The sequence below is a fragment of the Siniperca chuatsi genome, linkage group LG6 (genome assembly GCF_020085105.1).
Source record: "Siniperca chuatsi isolate FFG_IHB_CAS linkage group LG6, ASM2008510v1, whole genome shotgun sequence".
Classification (NCBI taxonomy): Eukaryota; Metazoa; Chordata; class Actinopteri; order Centrarchiformes; family Sinipercidae; genus Siniperca; species Siniperca chuatsi.
In genome coordinates this window covers 26,477,427-26,497,998 of record NC_058047.1, presented here as the reverse complement: position 1 = coordinate 26,497,998, position 20,572 = coordinate 26,477,427, and the positions used below count along the sequence as shown (strand labels likewise).

Sequence of the window (20,572 nt, the reverse complement as noted above, 5' to 3'; positions counted from 1 at the left end):
GGATAAAAGGAGTGACAAACTTGTTTCTTTGCTGATAGTGGGGGACGTTTGGAAACAAAAAATATCACAACGATGGCCTGATGGTTGCAATGAATAAAACAATGATCTGGTTTGTGTGGAAGCCAAAAGTATGACTTAATTGCCATAATCTTGTAAATCCATGTGGAACCTCAAAGTAGGCTTCTTCCATCAGCTGTCAAAGGCAAAATACCTGCTTTGACATCACTGATTGGGTTGTGGCCTGATGTGCCACACTCTGTTAAGCTTCAGCTGTCAAAGGTGTCTCTCTCTCTCTCATGGTTTTGTTTGGTTATTTCCTGTTTTATTTTGTAATATTCTCCCTTCCTCTTGTGTCTGGTAGTGTTGCTTCCTGTCTTTGATTGCTGCGATTGTTCTCACCTGTGTAAATTGGTTTCACCTGTGTCTCGTTGTCTACCCGCCCTGGGTGTATTTAAGTCAGAGTGTTTCGTTTGTTCCTCGTATTTTCTTTTACTCATTGTGTCTCTTTGGATTTTGGTTTCTTGGACTTATTTGGCTGTTCGGACCGCTCTCCTGGTTTGCTGATCTCTGCCTGCCTGCCTGACTACTTTAAGCATTGTGAATGCCATTAAATCATTTATCTGCACCTACTCTGCCTCCTAATCCCTATTTCCTCCTGCTTGACACTAAACGTAACAACAAGCTCTGATGGCAATTTGAGTCCAAGTGATAACAGTTTACAGTGTAGGCCTACTTCTGCAAGCTTTGGACAAAGCAGTTGTTGGGTTGTTAATATCCCAGGAGTTTGCGTGTGAATTTAAATTAGATAAAAGATGAGAGAAAAGCTTTGTCGTTAAATCTTCATATTCTGCAACATCTAAGATGCTAAGATCTCTACTACATTAGCCAGATAATCAAACTGAATTGTCATTTTGTTTTGCCACCGTTGCCAAGTACTTGCTCTTGGTGGGAATTGTTGGGTCTCTAAATAATTTGATATGAGTACCATCTAGACCTGTTCTATGGGAAAAGTGCAATGAGAACTTCTGTTATGAATTGGATAAATAAAATTGAATAAATAAAATTTTTGTGCCCATTTTTCAGTCACTATTTTTCATGGATGTATCTAGCTATGTAGGAGGATGACTTCCCCATTCCTAATCCCGCCTACAAAACTGGGGTTAGTGGATGGTTTCTGTAACCAGTAGCAAAATCTTCACCAGTGGACACAGCACCAGACAATATTTAAATTGAACAAGCAACAGTGTACCTCCCTAAACTTCTAAATTATAGTAATCTTTGACTTAAAATAAGGCTGGATGTTACAGATCCATGACTGAACCATTAGGACAGACATAATTCAAAGTACACGTCATACTAAATTTTGATGGTTTCTGTCATTTTAGGTAGTTATAATGCTGGTGTATGTTCAAGTGTTCATTTTTCTGATAAGTTTGGTTTTAATTAGTTATTTGATGCTATAAAAACAGGGTTTCACGTCAAGATTGACAGCTGAGCCCCTGCTCGCGATTGAGTCGGCGGAGTGTATGGGCGGGACCTCGATACTACGCCAACCCCGATGCAGACTGTCTCCAAGTGACGTCACCAGCGCTAGATAGCAGCTGCCGTATCCGGGATATTTTCAAGTTTGTACACAAACAGCTCACGCTCCATCCATCATTTGTTTTGTACAGACAACTTTTCAACTAGCTAACGCTGTCTGCTTATCAACTCCTTGATCATAACAGCACGTAGTAACTTTCACCACTGCTCATTTTAGAAAGACCACTGCAAGAAAATGTGTTCTTTGATTAGATTATCCAAACCCCGAGATGGCACCTATTCATTCCAATGAGAATTGCTCACTTGGCGCATACGCTAAAAAAAAAAGTTTTCTAGCTTGCGGATTTACAGCCCGCTGAATATGCGCAGTAGTGTTTCTCCCGCTGGCCCCGCCCATGGTGCAGTATGTGGACCCAAATGCAGACGACCAGGAAGCAGTATGAGGATGAGGTAGCTGGATGACTACAGTGTCTATTGGGGTGTGGTAGCTTAACAGACAGACAGGTAACAAACAGGTAACAGACAGGTAACAGGCAGGTAGGCAGATACAGGTCCAGGTAATAGGAAATGGGCTACCGGCTGGCAGTGGGAGAAACCAAGAAAAGAGTCCAACAAGGCTAAACAAATCTGACAGGGAGCATGCAAAGTGTAAAGTCCAAAATCTAGACACAGGAACTGGGCACAGGAGCAAGGTACAACAAAAAATGCACATAACAGCGACACACACACACACGACAGGAACACAATGATACAACAATGAGCAAAGGACAAGACCTGGACTAAATACCCTAAGGGAGGTGAGACAACGAGACACAGGTGCAAACAATCAAGGAGGGAAAGCAAACAAAGGCAGGAAGTAAAACCACAAGACACACAAGGAGAGGAACACACTACAAAATAAAACAGGAAATGACAAAACCTCAAACTATAACACCTACGACGTGTGATTTCTAAAATGAGCAGTGTTGAAAGTTACTATATTCTGTTATGGTCAAAAGTTGTTCCACTAGTTGATTAAAAAGGTTGCTGTCTGTTGATACTTTGATCCTTTGACTCGAGCTGAATTGGATCTAAACATTGAGAAACAAGGTGAGTTTGCTAATTTGTGTCGAACCTCCCCCCTTCTTCTATGAGAAAGATGATTAACAGAATTAAAAGCTGATTGACAACTGGTTCAGGCTACATATTGGTGAAATTTGTTTTTGATTGACAGAGAATTGTAAGCCTCTGATTGGCCAAATTAAAATATTATTGACAGTTACCACTCCCATTCAAACTCTCCAGTTTGCAGAGATACCCTACTTGATATTTTGGCTTAATTTTTGTACAGTTGGAGGAAGTGGAGCCGTGTCGTCCCTCTTTATATACAGTCTATGCTCCGGACAGCGAGAGACCCGGACTGCACACACAGGCCATCTGCATGCTGAGGTTTCATTCTGGCAGAATGAAAGAGGAGCAAGGACCTTTTGTTTCAGATTGAAAAAGATCGAAAAAAAGTTTTCAACAGAAATGCTGTTTTCATTGGAACAAAGTGTAAAATGTGAGGCTGCTCCATTAACTGCTGGTAATTGCAAATGTGGGTCTGTACAAACATCTTTTAAAAAAAACCCATTGGCCAACTGATATCTCAGCTTAGCAATCAAATGTTTTTCAGATAATGTTACAAAAATTCCCTTTTAACTATGACTGCAGCATTCAAATGATATGGTAAAACACTGAAGGACTGCACACCAAACAAGGAATTACCTTTTCTAAGGGCATGTGTTTAAATGTGGGGGGAGAATTCTGAGAACTCTTTGGAGATCAAATTTTGTTAATTGCCATCATCCATCAAGCATAACATTCATAAATGGAATAGCCATTGGACATTTAAGATAATGCTCAACTATTATGATGGATCATGGTTTCAGTGCTCGTGTTCAATCTGGTTAATGTCTGAGATAATAATTTAGCTTTAATCAGTCTTATTTTATATATTTGAAATCACCACTACCTCCTGAGGCACTCAAGGGTTCTTGTGGTCTCAATTTAAAGCCCACATAATGTAACTGCTAAAATACATTCTCTGGACTAAGTTATTTGTTGTAACAATTGCATATATACATTTTAGGCAAGTAGTTTAACAGTAGTTTAAAATTAACAAGGCTGTCACAAATTATCTAGCCCTAGGTCCTTTTATTTGGCAGCTATAGATAGAAATAGTAATACAGTAAATTAAACCAGTTTTATAAAATGGGTAAAATTAGCTCCACCACAGCCAGCTATGATATTAAAATGCTCCGCACATGTTAATGCATCTGTAATAATAATCCAATAGTAAATATATAATTTACCATCTACAGAGGCTGTTTTGCCTACATAGTGAGAACATTTACTTTATACTTACATATGTACTTTTACTTAAAGGGACAGTTCACCCCAAAACTCAACAACTCACACCAAAGCAATCTAGATGGATACATAGCACTACAGGTAAGAGGAAAAATATGTATTTTTGATTTTGGGGTGAGCTGTCCCTTTAAAGATCCACCTCTACACATTTTTTAAGAGATAAAAATACTCTGCTTGGAGTAATAATTTGTGGCTTTGTGTCTTTTACACAAAAACGTTACATCTACTCCTTAACCAGAGTGTATGAATATGCAATTATTGGTAGTTTCAAAAGTTGAAGTACTGGATACGTGATGTGTTCTTCACTGAAACGTCCATTCTCAGTGTATGGGGTGCTGGGAGCTTCAGGTTTCAACATCGCACTTGTATTAGTTGCATATCGGACCATGATCGGCTCCAAACTAGTTGCGATGTCATAAAATCATGTTCGTACCAACATGTCGTGAACAGAGATTTCAGGTGAGCACAGAGAAACTTTCCCGCTTCAGCCGATGAAGGTGAAAACAGCCTTTTAATGCCAAAGTGAAGTGAAGTAACAATAAGCAGAACACATTTTGAGGGAGGGGATTTTGGATGCATAACTTTTACTTGTAATGGAGTGTTTTCGTGGTATTGTCTATAATGTGGTATTGCTACTTTTACTTTTTGCTTTCAGGGGGAAAAAAATAAATAATAGGTCAGTAATCAATAAAACCAAACAATCTGAAATATATATGGCCAGTATTAACTTAATTAGTGTTCAGTGTGTATTTGATGGAGCTGGGACCACCGCAGTCTTTGTTTTAGTGTTTGATTTATATGTTAAATATCAAAGGTCAGCAATGGAACAGACACTCCACTGAGGCATCAAAGCTACTACTCTTACACTAAAACTGTTTTCTTCTTCTGCATCTGTTTTCTGATTTTCTTTCTTTTTTGTGATGTGAAACGTAACATACTGCACAAGGTATATACTGTATATATTGTGGTTCAAAGGTTACATCATTCACACACCATCATTCCAGTTTGACTTTCAAAAGGCACAAGTGTCAGTGTCAATAAATGACAAGCAGGTGGAGCTGTGAGCAAAGTTAATCTCAGAAAAACTCCCAGTAACATTACATTTAGTTTTTTTTTTTTCTCAAAGAGAGACATGTGTTGATGCTTTATCCCCGAGAAGGTTCTTCCTCATAGATAGAACTTATTATTACTGTGCAGCCTGCTTCCACACAGTTAAGTCTATGTAACATGAAGACCTTGCCTCTCTGCACTTACTCCATGTCTGGCGTAACTAGAGGCTAACAGTCTCATCTTAATTGATGTTACTTCCACATATCTGCTTCTTCCTGTGTTTTCTGACGCTACTCCTGGTTGGTGATGTAAGTGAGGTGGCAAATAATCAGAATAATTTGGCCACTGTGTGTGTGTGTGTGTTTGTGTGGGCCGATGGTCTGTATGTACTGCTTGTCATTTTTTCAATTACTCGAGCTGTGGTTAAATGTTCATTTTGAGCAGTCAGCCCGGAGCAAAAACTACCGAGCCCCATTAGGTTTTACCCACAACCTCACACTCATTAGTTTTCTCCGGTCAGACGAGAGTGAGGGAGAAGCTGGGCCGGCCTTTCTAAAGAGGTCAGGGTGGAGTCTAGTGCTCTGCACAGCCACAGCAGAGATTGTTAAGGAGTTTCCAGCAAGTATCCTACAAGAGTAAGATTGCTGTGAAGACTTGGGTGACCTTTTTAAGGCAAATCGGCACACAGTCCTAACTGATCTCTTTTTCCTTCTCTGCGTCTTTCTTCCTTTCTCTCACATGTGTAGGAAACTGCTGACCTATGAGAGAAGCTCATAAACATGCGAGCACAATACTAGGGATTATGGTTGTGTTTAAATCCAGATTCCAGGAAAACTGTCCGAAATGTACATTCTATCCGCCGCTAATAGGCATGTGGGCTTTTATCTTTCCTCTTGCATCTAGCATGATGCTTTCAGAGGAGTACAGGCATCATTAACCAATGACCTCTGTTTCCATTGACCTGAGGGATCCTGTCTTGATTTTGTGCCGCTATGGCTCTGCCAGCTAAATGGAGGTTACAGGGAGATTGCATCCATTATTGAGGTATTCAATTCAAATGTCACCCGTTTCCACTTGGCACTGTTTTCTCTTCTCTAATGTTTGCCCTGGGAGAGGGGGGGGGCTTGTTGTCTCAGCACTGAGAGTGACTTTTTTTAAAGCAGAAATTAGCAGGGACGGATTCAAGGTGACACCGTTGTAAGTCTCGCCACTTCACCTTGCACTCTGACACATGGACGTTCTCTGGCACTCTCTCTGCATGGTTAGTATCCTCCTGAGCACAGGCCTCTAAAACAAGGCTGATTGTAACTATTCATCATCCAGCCTCCACTTAATTGGACTAAAAGTAGATTGTAGGGTGGCACAAGCCTCTCAGGTGGGTGTGGACAGAATACTGTTCAGATAAGATACTGAAAATACTTCAGGTGCTCACATGGAATAAACCCACTTTGTCTCTAAGTGCAGGTTATCCATTTGGCCACTGCAGACTCGGCTTTCATTACCCGGTTACCCTCCTGTCAGTGTAATTCAGTCCTATCATCCCTCAACCCAGTTGAAATTAACAGGTAATTTGTAAATGTCACTTTGGGTTAGACACCTCATTTTCTTCCTTTTTCAGCAATCCAGCACCCACAAGCTAATTTTTCTTGTCTTTTGTATAAGGTTTGCATTCACAAATAGAGTTATGGTCCACTAAATAAATGAGAGTAATTGATGAGGGGAAAAAAATGTGATTTACCGTAACCTATTAGAGTCAATCAATGACATACTACCCAGGATTCCTTTAGTTACCGTAATGCTGCATGTCTGCCGTGATTCTGAAGATGTTCGTTTGAGAAGTGAAATGAGATGTGAGGAGATGGTAAAAGTACTGTATTTAATTCCTTTTCCCACACAAAGTCTCTCACAGATTTTAAAGGACAGATATTTTACTGAGTCGGGGACAAACACATAGATAGACATTTGTAGAGTGCACTTTAGGCGATTCAAGGTGTTGTTTAAAACATTAAAAGGGAATACAGCTGAAACAGTAAAATGTAAATTAATATGGTAGAAATTATTTTAAAAGAAACCAAAAAGAAAGAAATAAGAAGATGTAAGTGCAGGGTGGATAATGGGTGCTTAAGGTTCAGTCAAAGGCAGTAGAGAACATAAATGTTTTTAAGCTGGGTTTAAAGGTAGTCAAAGTCAGGAAAGCCTTATCTTCTATATAAATTCTAATATCTTGTAGAAGTTTGTTCCAGCTCTGTGATGCATAGTAAATGTGTCTGTATTAAGAAAACTGGATAACACGTTCCAAGATGGCGACCCATTCATTCCTCATTCATGAAAGTTGCCGGGTGATAAAGCAGATCAGAGACTCTCTCTGGGCGAGCTGGCTGACTTCCTGTTGGCTCCCCACCCTCATCAATGGCATAAAGTAATGTAACGATATTGCTCTTCTAGACTTCCAAAATTTGATTAGACCAAACGGATCAAATCATCAGTGGATCTGCTGCATCAGTGTCATTTCCAGCAGCTGTTTTCAGCGGAAAAGCTCTAAAAATACCTGCCCAGCACCAAATGGCTGACAAAGTTAGCGACTACCTTCTGTATGTGCTAGATGTGTAAATAAGCAAGTCTTTGCTAAGTACGTTACCATTGGCTTGCATACATAATGTATTACCAGGAACTCCTTATATAATATCACATTTGGCTTTACAAATGAACTTGGCTTGACTTACATTAACATTGCTTGTCTGTTACAGATTTTAGTTACATGTTTAATATATCTACACACTGTTGTCCTTGTCTTTTATTTTTAACCTCATACATCTAAGAATTGTTCTTTATTTTTTAGTCTTCAACTCCCAAATTATAAAATAAAACAAGAATAGACACAGTGGCACTTTTGCAGGTGTACTGTAGTTCTTCACAAAAGCCTCCACAAAAACATCAATGGACGGTTTTCCGATCAGACAGATATTCTCCATTTATGCCTGTAGATTCATGTTTTTATCACAGAAATATCCAGCGAGAGGCTTTCTGATCATACATCATACATTTCACCTGTGGAATTAAGGCTGCGCAATATTACAAAAAACAGATATTACCACCTTGATATCAGTAATGTGTTGATATTTTGGGGATGGCTATTGGTGCTTTCAGAAGAAATTAAAGGTTTTTGAAATGATCATTAGGAATGTGAATATGATGACCAAGCAGGTAGATGGATTCATGTTCATATCATTCAGCTAGAAGAGTCTAATACGGAAAATTGTTCCATTAACTGTAATGCAGCCTTTAGGACCATGCAGGAATAGAAAACATTTAGGCTACATCACAATATTCCCAGATATGAAATACCCCCATAAAATCCCAGATAATATCTACTCTCATTTTAGGATATTATATTATATGTATTGATAATATAGCATAGCTCCAGGTGGCATGAGCAACATTTGTTAGTAATAAATCAATTCAGACAAAGCACCATTGGCTTGCATACATAATGTATTAGTTATCAAGGGTCCAACATTTTTAAGGGGAATTACTTTGTATCTCTTAACATTGTGACCTCTACAACTGAAAAAGCCATACATAGCAAACACCTTCAATTTTTGGGCATTTAATGGTTTTGTTCTATAGTTGTCTCAGAACTGTTACATGACAATTTCTCAAAATAGCATTCAAGCTAATTCCCCAATCAGTCAGGGCATCGACTAACTGGAATTCAAGACTGATTTCACCATGTGATACCCGTGTGCCTCCAGCCTAAAAGCCTCTGTGTGATTGATAAATGCAAGAATTGAGGAGACATTTAGACTGGGAAAAGCCCTCTCTCATTAAAAATATGGTGTTCGTAATGAAGAGCAAATAGAATTAGCAGTGAGAAGGATGAAGGGGAGCAAATTGCTGTAAATATTGTAAAGACTGATCGGCAACCTCCTCCTCCTCCAGCCACAGCAGAAAGTCATTATGTGGGTTTTGGATATAGGTTCCCCATGACCGCATATTTATTATCTATCTAAATAGAATCACTTACCTCTGATGCTGGCTCTGATAGCCAGTCACCACAAATATCAGTTCCCCCTGGTGCCTCTGCCGGCAGTTTTACATAAGGCCAAATGGTTATGCGCACAACCAGACAGGATTGCATTTTGTTGTTAACTTGATTTGTGTTTTCCTGTGAGAAATAACCATTTGTGCGAGAGATTTTTTTTCCCTTTAAGAGTGTAAACTCAACACTGTTTGACATCCTCCATGGTGGAAAATGAGGTCAGTGGTAGAAAGTCAGTGTACTTTTTAAAAACAGTTAAAGAAAAATTCCTACTCGTTTTTCCATGACCTACATGTGGCCAAAAGCCTCCTTCGTGATCCCATATCTTCGTTCACTGTATTCACCTTATTGTCAGTATGGTGCAATTTGGCTTTTTCTGTTCAGGCATTAAGAGTTATGGTAAGAAAAATATGTATTACAAACAGGGGATGCAGCACAATGCCTATTCATGAAGGCAACATATGCAGTGCTCAAAAGCATGTATGCACATAGGTATTGGCCCATTTGTCAAGCCAGGAGAGCTAATTATCTCATATCGTGCAATATTGTTTTCAAGCCATGCATTTCATTTTGCAACATTAAAACATACGTGGTGGAGGCAGCAGAAATGGTTTCCATGAGTATGAATGCATTAGAAAATTTTGGGAGGGGATGTTGTATTAGAACTCCACAGGGATATCAGCATGCTGCACCTCTTTTGGTTTGTCATTCATCTTCCTCCGCGAGGGCGGAGAAAGAACCAGTGGGTAGTGACGCCTTCAGCCAACTTGGCAGGTTAATGAAGGTAATTTGATTTCATACATAATGGCTGCCCATGCCACGCAGGGCTTAATTGTACTTGGTGTCTGGGCGTCATTTCGTGGTAGCAGCCGAGGCCCTGTGTATTTCCTGAAGGTTGTGCAGAGGCAAACAAGTTCCTGATTCAAGTGAGATGGAACCGATAGCTCTGTTTCATCTGCTAATAGTTTATCTTATTTCCCAGGCAGCTGTGAGCTCTGCTGTCACAGTGTGATGGCAGAAGCTCGGTTTTAGTGAATCAAGCAAGTTCATTTCTACATGGCAAACAAACACCATAGTAGGCCTTACAGTCCTGAGATGGCTCTAACAGAACATGCTGGTCTTAACTTGGTCCTGTTTGTTACACCTCGATATGATATTATCCATGTGGAATCTGTTTTTGTGTGACTTTGCTGTTGGTGGTTGGAACTTTCTGTCATCTTGCTTTTCAGAGATATTTTACTTGTGTCAACTGTGTACATTTCTCAATGTGAAACAATTGTGTTTATGAATAATATACCATCATTTCCATCTATATACAGTATAGTGAGGTAATCCATGGTTGGAGATGCTCTTCACAATCTGTTACTGAGAAATGTTGATGAGGCTGTCAGTTTGTAACAGTCTAGACTGACAACGCAAATGTAGTATTAATGTAATTGTTAATTCTATAATTCATTCGGTTACATTTCAGTCTGCAGGATAGTTGGATGCTAACGACAAGGTGAGACAACATAACAAGCATAAGGCCAGTAGCAGTGCCGTCTTTGCTGCAGTTTGAAGGGATCAGCATGTAGATATGGAAACCCAAAGTGGAAGATGTTATGAAATACATAACCCTATGACTAAATACATACAAAATATGTAATATAACCATGGAAATGTGAAATAGTACATTCAATTGATAAAACTCAGCTCATTATTATAAAATGTTATTTAATCCCACTTGTTTTCAAGCAGGACATTTTTATTTAATTCCATCAGTTTTTGTTTTGAAATATCGTATTTTTGAAAAAGAAATTCCATAATAATTCCAGACCAAAGTGACAGTCAGTCTGCCCCGATTGTCTTGATTGACAGACAAAGACTTTCTGATGAGAAGTAGCATTATGAAATGAGAAACTCTGGAAAAAGGACATTCTGAAAATAAAAACTGCTGGAATCAAATAAGATTTACTAGTTTACCATTAAAAATGTATTGGATTATTTCATCATATATACAGTATATTTTATATATTTTGCGTGTACTTATTCATATTATTAATTTCATAATGTATTATTTATTTTATATTGAACACCTTGAGGCTCCATATGTGGAAAGTAAAAAAGCAAATGTTATCTCAAATTTTGGAAATTATATTCCAGCTTTACATATTTTACCAACCAACTGACTGACTGGGAAACAATACATTCCAGCAATACTGTGGAAAAAGACTTACTAGTAAAACTGATGTTTTTTGGCACCTGGCCTTTATTAGGTTTTGTAATGAAAAAAATGTTTAAAAAAAATTCAGAATATAAATAAATTCAGAAACACTAGAATAAACAATAAGAAAACACATAATGGAATGGACAACGCACAATGGAATCAAATCCTACATGGGATATACAGATTACACAGCCATGTAGTTACTTTTGTTCTGAATGACTGTCATCAATTGATCATCTGAAGAAAGCGGCATTTCTTGTCAGAATCAAATGAAATCACAAAATAATGGTAAGTTGAATGGAGTCTGAAATACACCATCCTAAAGTTAATTAAAGGTTTTTTTCTCACCCTATAATTGGATCCTAATCAGCACTGGGGTTCAAGCTATTTTCCTAAGACCTCTTCATTTGATCATTATCTACAAAGCTGTTGTAGATATTGTAGGCCATATTCCTTTACTCTGCCATATAATCTAAATGGATCTTGTTTCAAAGCCTCAAGGACAGTCTGTGATGAGCTTGACTAGATTGCACTTTCTTGCTTATCTTCATCTACAGAGATGTCTGTAAACATCATAATGCACAGATCAAAATAATGTGTTGCACGGGTTACAAATAAAACCGTAGTTCTTCGAACCAAAGAACTTCTAAATATTATGGAAATATATTGAAGCAAACCACGACTGTAGCAAAATTGTCACCTCAAACCCAGTGCATGAGACGTCCAGTTGTAGATATTACAGTTACATTTAGTGGTAATAGCCACATTACCACATTACTGGGATACCTAAAATTACGTTGTCATTTTTGTAATCATTACACTCAAAAGTGGAATTATATTTAGTGATGACTGCTTGTTGTATGGTAATAATGACAAACTGCTGGTAAGACCATGTCTTACAATTAAATCTGAATATATCTGATATCATCTATATCAGTGGTTCCCATCCTTTTTTTGTCTGACGTACCTCCACAGCCCTATAAGATGAGCTCATACCCCTTCATTCACACAGCCGTCATTTTCCAAATTTGTTCATTTGAATGGACTTCAAATTGGATGTTATTTAACACTATTAAATATATAAAAGAGAATTTTATTAAAATATTTTTTCATACAGTGGACATAGTGATCCTGGAATTATTGATGTTTTGGCTTGGTCTCTAATTTTCTTTTTTTCAGTAGGTTCTGTAAAGTTTGCATTCATACAACTACCACTTGGGGTGGAATAAGATGGATTTTTCAACCATTTTGGCTATCCATATTGACTTCTTTGCTTGCATGCTAACACGTTTTCATGCACTCTCAGTTGCAATATATGGTGTTCAGTTGTTACCAAAATATATTTGTTAGTAATCTCCAGCCATGTTAGTATGGCTGGAGATTACTTCTGAAACGGAGCCGAAACGCTCGTCGTTTTCGTTTTAAAACGCCGTTTTTAAGAAAACTAAGTAGTGTGGATGGACCCTAAGAAACCATCTTTAGCCAATCATACAGACACCAGCCTGCGGTGCGCGGCTTCCAGATAACGGCCAACAGTTTGATTTTGTAGCTTGGCTAATCTTACAAAATTAACGTTGATACGTTGAAAAATGAGAAGCCTGCTGTAATGATGGGACATTTAATGTTTTAAAGGCGTCAGTGTCACAAGAACATGAATCTGACAAACAATCATTTAAGATCTGTTATGCTTTGTTAATATATTGTTTTTTAACCAGATGAAAACATGGACTTAAACTAAAAATAAGGCAAGGAGTTCTGACTAGGAGTTCTGTAATAAGGGTCACAGACCTGGTAAATTTAGAAATAAAATCAAATTACTGAAGTACAAATATTGAGTTGTATAAATAGGAACCAAAATGTACAGTAGCTTTATATAGTAATCTGTGAAAGTGTTTAAAGAGTCGATACTGGAGAGATTTTAAAGTGTTGTTGTTGGGGGCTAACAATGAGGCAATGCTTGCTGGATCATATAGTATGTTGGTAGGGGTGGAGTCTGTGCTGCATGATGATTTGTGCCAGCATACAATAGTTTAGAGACAAAATAGACCATATGTACGGCTGCATCTTACTTTTGACCTTCAGCCAGGCTCGCAATTACCAAAATGTTGTTTGCATTGGCCAGTCTCATTGTCCTCTTACTGTATAACAATGTTCAGTCAATGCCAGGAATGAAATAGAAAGCCACTGGACTCAAAGTGCAGAGTGGATAAGCACTGCTACAGATTCTGATAATATCTAGCTAAAAGCCTGGTTCTTCCTCACCTCATTGCCTACCTTTACTAGTGGCCGTACAATTACCTTTAGCAATCCCTCACATAATGTGTGTGTGTGTGTGTGTGTGTGTGTGTGTGTGTGTGTGTGTGCCAAGTTCAACGTTGAGCCTTTGCTCTTTCCTTCACAGTCCCAATATTTGGGCTTCACATTTTACAAGTGTTTAACTGTTACCTTCATTTAGACTAACAGAAGAATGAGTTAGATTTTTCTCAACCACAAACATTACATGAAACCAGTATGAAGGAGGGGTCTGAACCATGTTGGTAGGATGACCGTATATGAAAAAATAGAAAAGACATAAAATAAATAGATGTGTGTTTAAAGATAGACTGCAGCTTTATATAATCCATGAAAGTCAATTTCATAGTACACATTAAAGTCAGTGGAACAAGCAGAGGTGCAAGCACTTAGCCCAATTAACCTTTTCAACATCAGCGAATCTTAAAATGATGGTGAGTGACAGGCAGAAAATAATATATGAATATGATCAAAAATAAATGCGACAGAGGCTTTGTAATGGGCTGGAGCACATCTTTGATGACAGCATTGCCATACTGGTATTGTTCCCTGTTTTCTGGAGCCTAGCCAAGTTGAAGATAGTATAATGGCACTCAGAGTGTTGAGTGGTTTGTTGGAATGAACACCATTCTTTGCTTTTAGTTGAATATCAACAACATGAATGTATGGCCTGGTGGAAAGTTGTGCCCTTGACCCATATTCAGCATAACAATACTCGTCTACATTACTTTTTCTTGTTTATACAAGAATCCTTTATATTTTTCACAGATTTTCCTTGAAATGTCTGCTTTATTCCAGTAATGTGTTGGACTCTCAACTCAGACAGTATTTCATCTTGTTTGAAGAGGTTGGGATGATCCCCCTTAGCTTGGCATTACCTGCGACCATGACTATCCAGCAGCAGGCTGCTGGCCAGTCTGGACTTCACATCATGCCGGGTAGCATGTGGGAAATGTGTGTGCTCTGTTCAGATAGATATAATTGAGCATGATGTAAGAGATGACGCAGATGGAGTAAGAAGATAAATCAACTCAGATCAGTGTCTAAGCTTATGAAATATACAAGAAAATACTTACATATTCTACATTTGTTAGGTTATGAATGTGTTTATATGTACAGTATGTGTGTGTGTGTGTGTGTGTAGTGCACAATTTATGTAGTTTGTATATTCCACTCTTTCTTTATGAACCGGATTTTGTAATCATTTTCCTTTGTACTAGTGCACAGTGACTGGGTAGTCCCGTCAGGCAGACTCTTTTACAAATATTGAAACTTTCCTTTTATAAGGTCAACATTCATGCTTGTTTGGCTCCATAATCTACCATAAAGCCAAAGTCCACTTCTGAAAATGGCTCATTAAGATTTTGATCAATCTTGTGCTTTCGGTGAGACAGACGTAGGAAATGCCATCAGAAAATTGCATTTCCCAATGACATTAGGCGCCCAGTTGACCATCCAATTCCATGTGTTTCTATTGAGATGTTAAGATCTGATATCATTTGGGTCAGAAAACCTGCTTTTTTCTCTAAGTGAGGCAATTAAATTTCCTTGATGGTCTCTGAGAGCACTTAGCTTAAGAGAATACACTTTTAAATCAAAAAGCTTTCAATCATCTCAAATCATATTTGGGAGAAATCTGCCCCCGAGTGTAGTGTCACATGCAATGCTGTTGAGCTTGTGACAGACTCGTGCTGAGATAGGCGATGTTGGGAAAGGTTATTGTGCATGTCTCTGTGGGCTGTGCATTGGCTGCGACATGTTGTTTGTCGGCGTTACGATGTAACTTCATATCAAAGACAGGACAGGATAAGAGAGGCTAACCTTAACTGAGGAGAGGACTGTCAAATTGAGACAGATTGTATCAAAGAACATAAATGAGAAGAGAAATATTTATGGACTGCTGAATATATTACACTTCCTCTCACTCACTGGGATTTGTTGGTATCTTAGACTAACAAAGACTGATTGGAACTGATCTCATTTACAAATTAGATAAAATTAGTTTAAAAAATGCCACAAAACTTGCCATGTATGGAAGCAAATATTGGCCACAAAGAGGAGAGGGATCTTTCCTCTGTCGCTCTTCCTGAGGTTTCTTAAATTTTTTCCCCCATTAAAGTTTTTTTGGGGGGGAGTTTATACTTATCCGAATCGAGGGTCTACGGATAGAGGATGTCGCATGCTGTACAGCCAGCCTATTCAGTTGGCGGCCCGCGGGTCACGTGCGGCCCAGAAGCAACTTCAGCATACATAAATCTGATTTATGACAAAATATGTAAACTTATAGTGTGCGGAAGTAGCTAACGAGTGAGCCGTCTCACTTCCTTCTCATCTCTGTTGAGAGTTGCACATGCGCAGTACCCATCGGCAGGATGTTTTCTAGTATATATATATTTTTAGGGTTCACAAATTCATAAAACACCAATATTCAAAAACTATATTCAAATTACTCAAAATTCAATAAACTCAACTCAGATCTAAAAATTCAAGTTGCCCTGGTTGGCATGGTCAAACCACGTTCAAAGATATGAAATTAAGATCTGAACATCTGATACCAAGGATAAGCAATCGAGCCTGAATGGAATCGATCCGACCTCAAGCCTATTTCAAATGTAAACTCTGTAAAAGGGTCTTAACAGCACTTGATGACTACATACATGATATGCTCAGGGTTGGAAATTGGTCATTTTGCTCAACCTACCAGCCACGGTGGGGGGGTAAAGAAAAGTAGCGTAACAGAGCGATTTGTGACATTCCACCATTTGTGTAGAGTCTACTTGTTTCACGCGGACTTTTCTCCAAGAGAGGAAATAGAATATTTGAAGTTCGCATAATCCGGTTGAAATCCTATACATTTTTTAAGCGCTTGAAGATCCACTCATCACTAAAGTGTATGCCATGCAAGAGAGCCAATAAAAACAAATGGAATGGTCAAAGTTGTCATATCGACATTTAAGGTGTGTTGATTGATTCACGACGTCAACTCATACATCGAGTCACATGCAAGAAAGCATTCCACCTTAAAAGTTGCCGGTAGCAGAATTAAGTTATTTTTTCTCCAGTCTAGAGCTAGCTAATGTTAAAGGCAGCAATATGATATATTTATAAAACTAAGGTGACATATAAAGAGCTTCAGTTAGTAAAGGTGAAAAATAAGCAAGATGACCATCTGGCAAGTCTGTAATCAAATATTTCATTCACTGTAACTGCCTGTTCACTGGTTTACCATCCTGCTCTATTTTAAGACAGCTAATTAGGTGAGTTTTATAACCAGGTTTACTTAACGCTGTCATGCTAGGATAAATTACCATTTTGCACTTCTCACTTAATCATTTTAATTACCACAGGCAATTTATCAGGCTGTCTTCAGGGTGTGAATAATTGGAAAGATTATTAGATGAGAGCATAAACTGTATATATCAAGATGTACAGTTCTGAAGGAAAAATGGTATATGAGTTTTTACTATATACAATGTACGCACATCACAGCCCATCATATTATAGTTGATAACTTCATAGTCAAATGGGTGAGATGCAATCATTTTACAGTTATTCACAGTTTGTCCTCCCTTACAGAGATCATCGGCAATAGACAGAAGGCTCACTGCAAGTTTACCCATTTTAATGCTCGTGTGCATCTGGAGTGTGTTTGGGAGGGGCTCGCCCTTTGCTGACTTTGTCCTGACATTCATTCCCACACTATATCAGCAGCGAAAGAGGGATGCATCACACGCCTCCCCCATACAGATCAAAGAGGGGTGTGCCACGCTGCTGTGGGCTTACTTGAGAGACTACCAACATGAAAATACCACATCCCAGTCCTCAGTGGGGGGCCGGTCTGTAATTGTGTCTTGTCAGACCTCCAAAGTCCCTCTCACAGCTTCGTACCTGACATTTTCCTCAAATGAATTTATTTTTCATTCTTTGGTATTTTGGCAGTGGTGCCACTTGTGACCAAATTTAGCTCTTTTCTCCCACCATGTGTACTGCGAGCCAATGATAAAATTGTGTGAAAATTGCACTTTGTATGAGAAGAGAAAAAGAACAAGAGTTACCCCCATCAAGAAAAGGTCACATCGAGCTACTGATGAACGGGCAAATGCACCAGTGTTGTATCAGTTTCTGATTCATTGGTTTACTGTATATGTCTCACTGTAAAACATTCCGCAAGTATAGAAATTACCACAGAACTCTGAACACATATCAGTGTTCCATCTACAGAATCAAACTTACCATGAAGCCATTTTGTGTGATCAACCAAAACCAAGACAGGCATCTATGTGGCATTTACAGTAAAAGTCACCACTGCAGATGCTCGCTTCAATTGTATCAAATTGCATGAAATATGACACAATTATATAATGAAAGGCCTTGCCCACAACAAAGATTGTGAGCTCTAAACACCACAATGCATAATGCATGTTTTTGAGAGGCACGGAACACAGGCAATGATGTATAAGGGCCACTGTTTTTGGTTTCACTACATTTCACCAAGAAATGCCTGGAATGTCTTAGGAGGGAATTAATTTAAACAGATTCTCACCCAGAATGTAGGCCCCAACACAAAACGTTGTTGTAGTTCATGCTCTGCGAAGGCGCTGTTCAGCCGGCCGTAAACAAGATCCGCTGTCTTAGAATTTGGGATTGTATTTTTGGTATAATAAAGAAACCTATATTAATTGGCATGAGGCAAGCTGTCCTTACAATGGGCATGAAAACGTTTCTCTAAATCATGGTTCAGCTTAGATTCAGGCTCGCAACAACAACAAACCAACCCAAGCAACATTTGGAAGCAAATATTACACAGAACCCTGAATCCTGTGAAGGTGATTTCAGACAGAACACAAAGCGAATTTTACCGGTGGCGCCATTGTGTATAAAGTCGATGGAAAGAAGGGAGTTTAATTGCCAAAGGAACTATTTAATGATGATGACTACAAAATAAAGGAGTCCACTGTACCAGACTATACTAAACCTCATTCAACATCTCAGATGTTTTTTTTTTTACAACATTTACTCCTATTTTGACTTCTACAGGATTGGATGAGCGTTATATTACAGTATTCCCCCCAAAAGCTGCTTTTTACTGTTGGTAAGGACTGGCAAAGAGTTCTCAGTGGCAGTAGAATAATAATAATAATACTAATAATAAGTAGTGTTAACTGCTAAATTTTGTCTATCCATTTTTACAGCACCAAAAATTGCAGAAACTAATATGTCCCTGACTGTATCGACTCAATGATAAATTCAGCACAAACACATACTGTTCAGTACTACACCTCTGACTTACTATAGTGCTCCTTGAAATCTCCCCGTGCTAACATGCTGTATGTTACTGAGAGGACTGAAGATTAGCATATGACATGACAGATTACATTAAATCATGTCTGCGCCGTACTTTATGACATTAGCCTCTTAGCCCAGGCATACAGATGCATGCAAATGCTCCCCCAAACCCTCTTATTTAAATCTGCTGCATGACATGGCACCTTTGATATGATTATTAGTCATCTAAGCGACTTGACTTCACCCTCATCAGATAGGAGATGTCAGCGAAGGTGAGAAATGATGGCCACTTTGAACATGAACCTTGACAAGCTGCGGTGAAACACTGAAAAGCAGACGACTGACTGAAAATGTTATTTAACAAAGGATGTGCATGCGGGGAGATGTTTCTTACCCTGCCGTACTCACACGATTTCCTCGTAGAAGGTTTTAAAACGCTGGACAAAAAGTCTCACCGTCTACTCAAATATAAAACTAGAAAGTTATTGAGAACGTGGTTGTTCTTTTCATGCTGTCCAACTCATTAGTAACAGAAGTCAGTCTGTCTCAGTCATAACTGCTGCCCAGATGGCTCTCCAATCTGCCCCATGTAAAGAGTGAATCATCATAATCACACATAATCTGGTGTTTAACACGTGCCTTTTGCTTCAATTTTTGAAATGATGCACTACAGTAATACATAAATCAAGCTCTTCCTTTTTTAGATCTGCAAGTGACACAGAGATTATGAGTTATCATGTAGTCTGAAAGAGTTCAGCGATCTTGATATTTCAACCTCATTCCAATTGTTAGTCACATCCAGTGTTTGCATATAGTGATACCCACAGTCTCCTACTCTTTGGGGAGGTAGGGATTGTAGATACTTCTCTCCAATTATTCCCAGTGTCATCGGAGAAACCCCCAACACCACTCGAGTGTCTTGTCTGTGCTCTCTGGTCTTTAATCTTAATTATAAAGCTATCATTACAGCATGAACCCTGGGCTGCCAGCAGTGGAGCCCTGGGCTCATCTGCTCTGAATCAATCAAACGAAGTTCTGCACTGGAGGACTTTTTCTCTTTTTTCAATCAGGTCATTTTGATTCTCCCTTATCTCATTTTCATAATTATGCTTGTCCCCTCTCTAATGGAGTGAAAATTCTCTACCTCCCGAAGCTTTACATGGTCAAGTCTGAATATTTAAACTGTGTTGCAACCTTGAACATCTGACCTTGCTTTAGAACTTTGTGACAATAACTGTTTTTTATTTTTTGGGAGCAAGCAGAGCTTCAGTGAATAATCCAAAAGATCAGAATTTGTTCCCTGCAGTGCTTGTTAATAGAGCCTTGTTAATAGTGAAGGATGAGACAAGAACAAAATAACTTCAGCAGTTTATTGTTTATGAGAAGGTGTTAGATATGGAGTTATGTGTCTGTGAAACGCCCTCATTCACACTGAAATTGTCAGCTTCTGCTGTAAATCAAGGCACTAAAATTAGATGACAGAGAGAAAGTTGGCAGCAGCCAATGACAAATTCTCCCTATCTCAAACGCAGCTGACATCTTAAAGCTGTGATCAAGTGGAATGATCTAAGGCGTTCAGTACTCCTTTGAGAAGTACATATATGTGTGTGTGTGTGTGTGTGTGTGTGTGTGTATGCGTGTGAGTGTGTGTGTTGGTGGTGGGGTATTGTTACATTTTATATTTCCTTATTCAAAAAGTGAGGAGAATTAAGATTTCTGTTGAAAGAAAAAAGAAAAAGAAAAAAGGAGGTTTATTCCGTTCTAAA

The 20,572-nt window shown here is 38.7% G+C and overlaps 1 protein-coding gene across 12 annotated transcripts in view; it reads left to right on the top strand.

The window, feature by feature from the left end:
* Positions 1-20,572, top strand: part of LOC122877270 — a 146,375-nt gene that overhangs the window by 43,728 nt on the left and 82,075 nt on the right. Inside the window, exon 4 of one of the 12 annotated variants that reach the window (XM_044198599.1) lies at positions 1,470-1,625. The exons of the other annotated variants lie outside the window; for them this stretch is intronic. The gene's annotated coding sequence lies outside the window, so the exon portion shown is untranslated. The remainder of the gene's footprint in view (positions 1-1,469; positions 1,626-20,572) is intronic. 12 annotated transcript variants of the gene reach the window in all.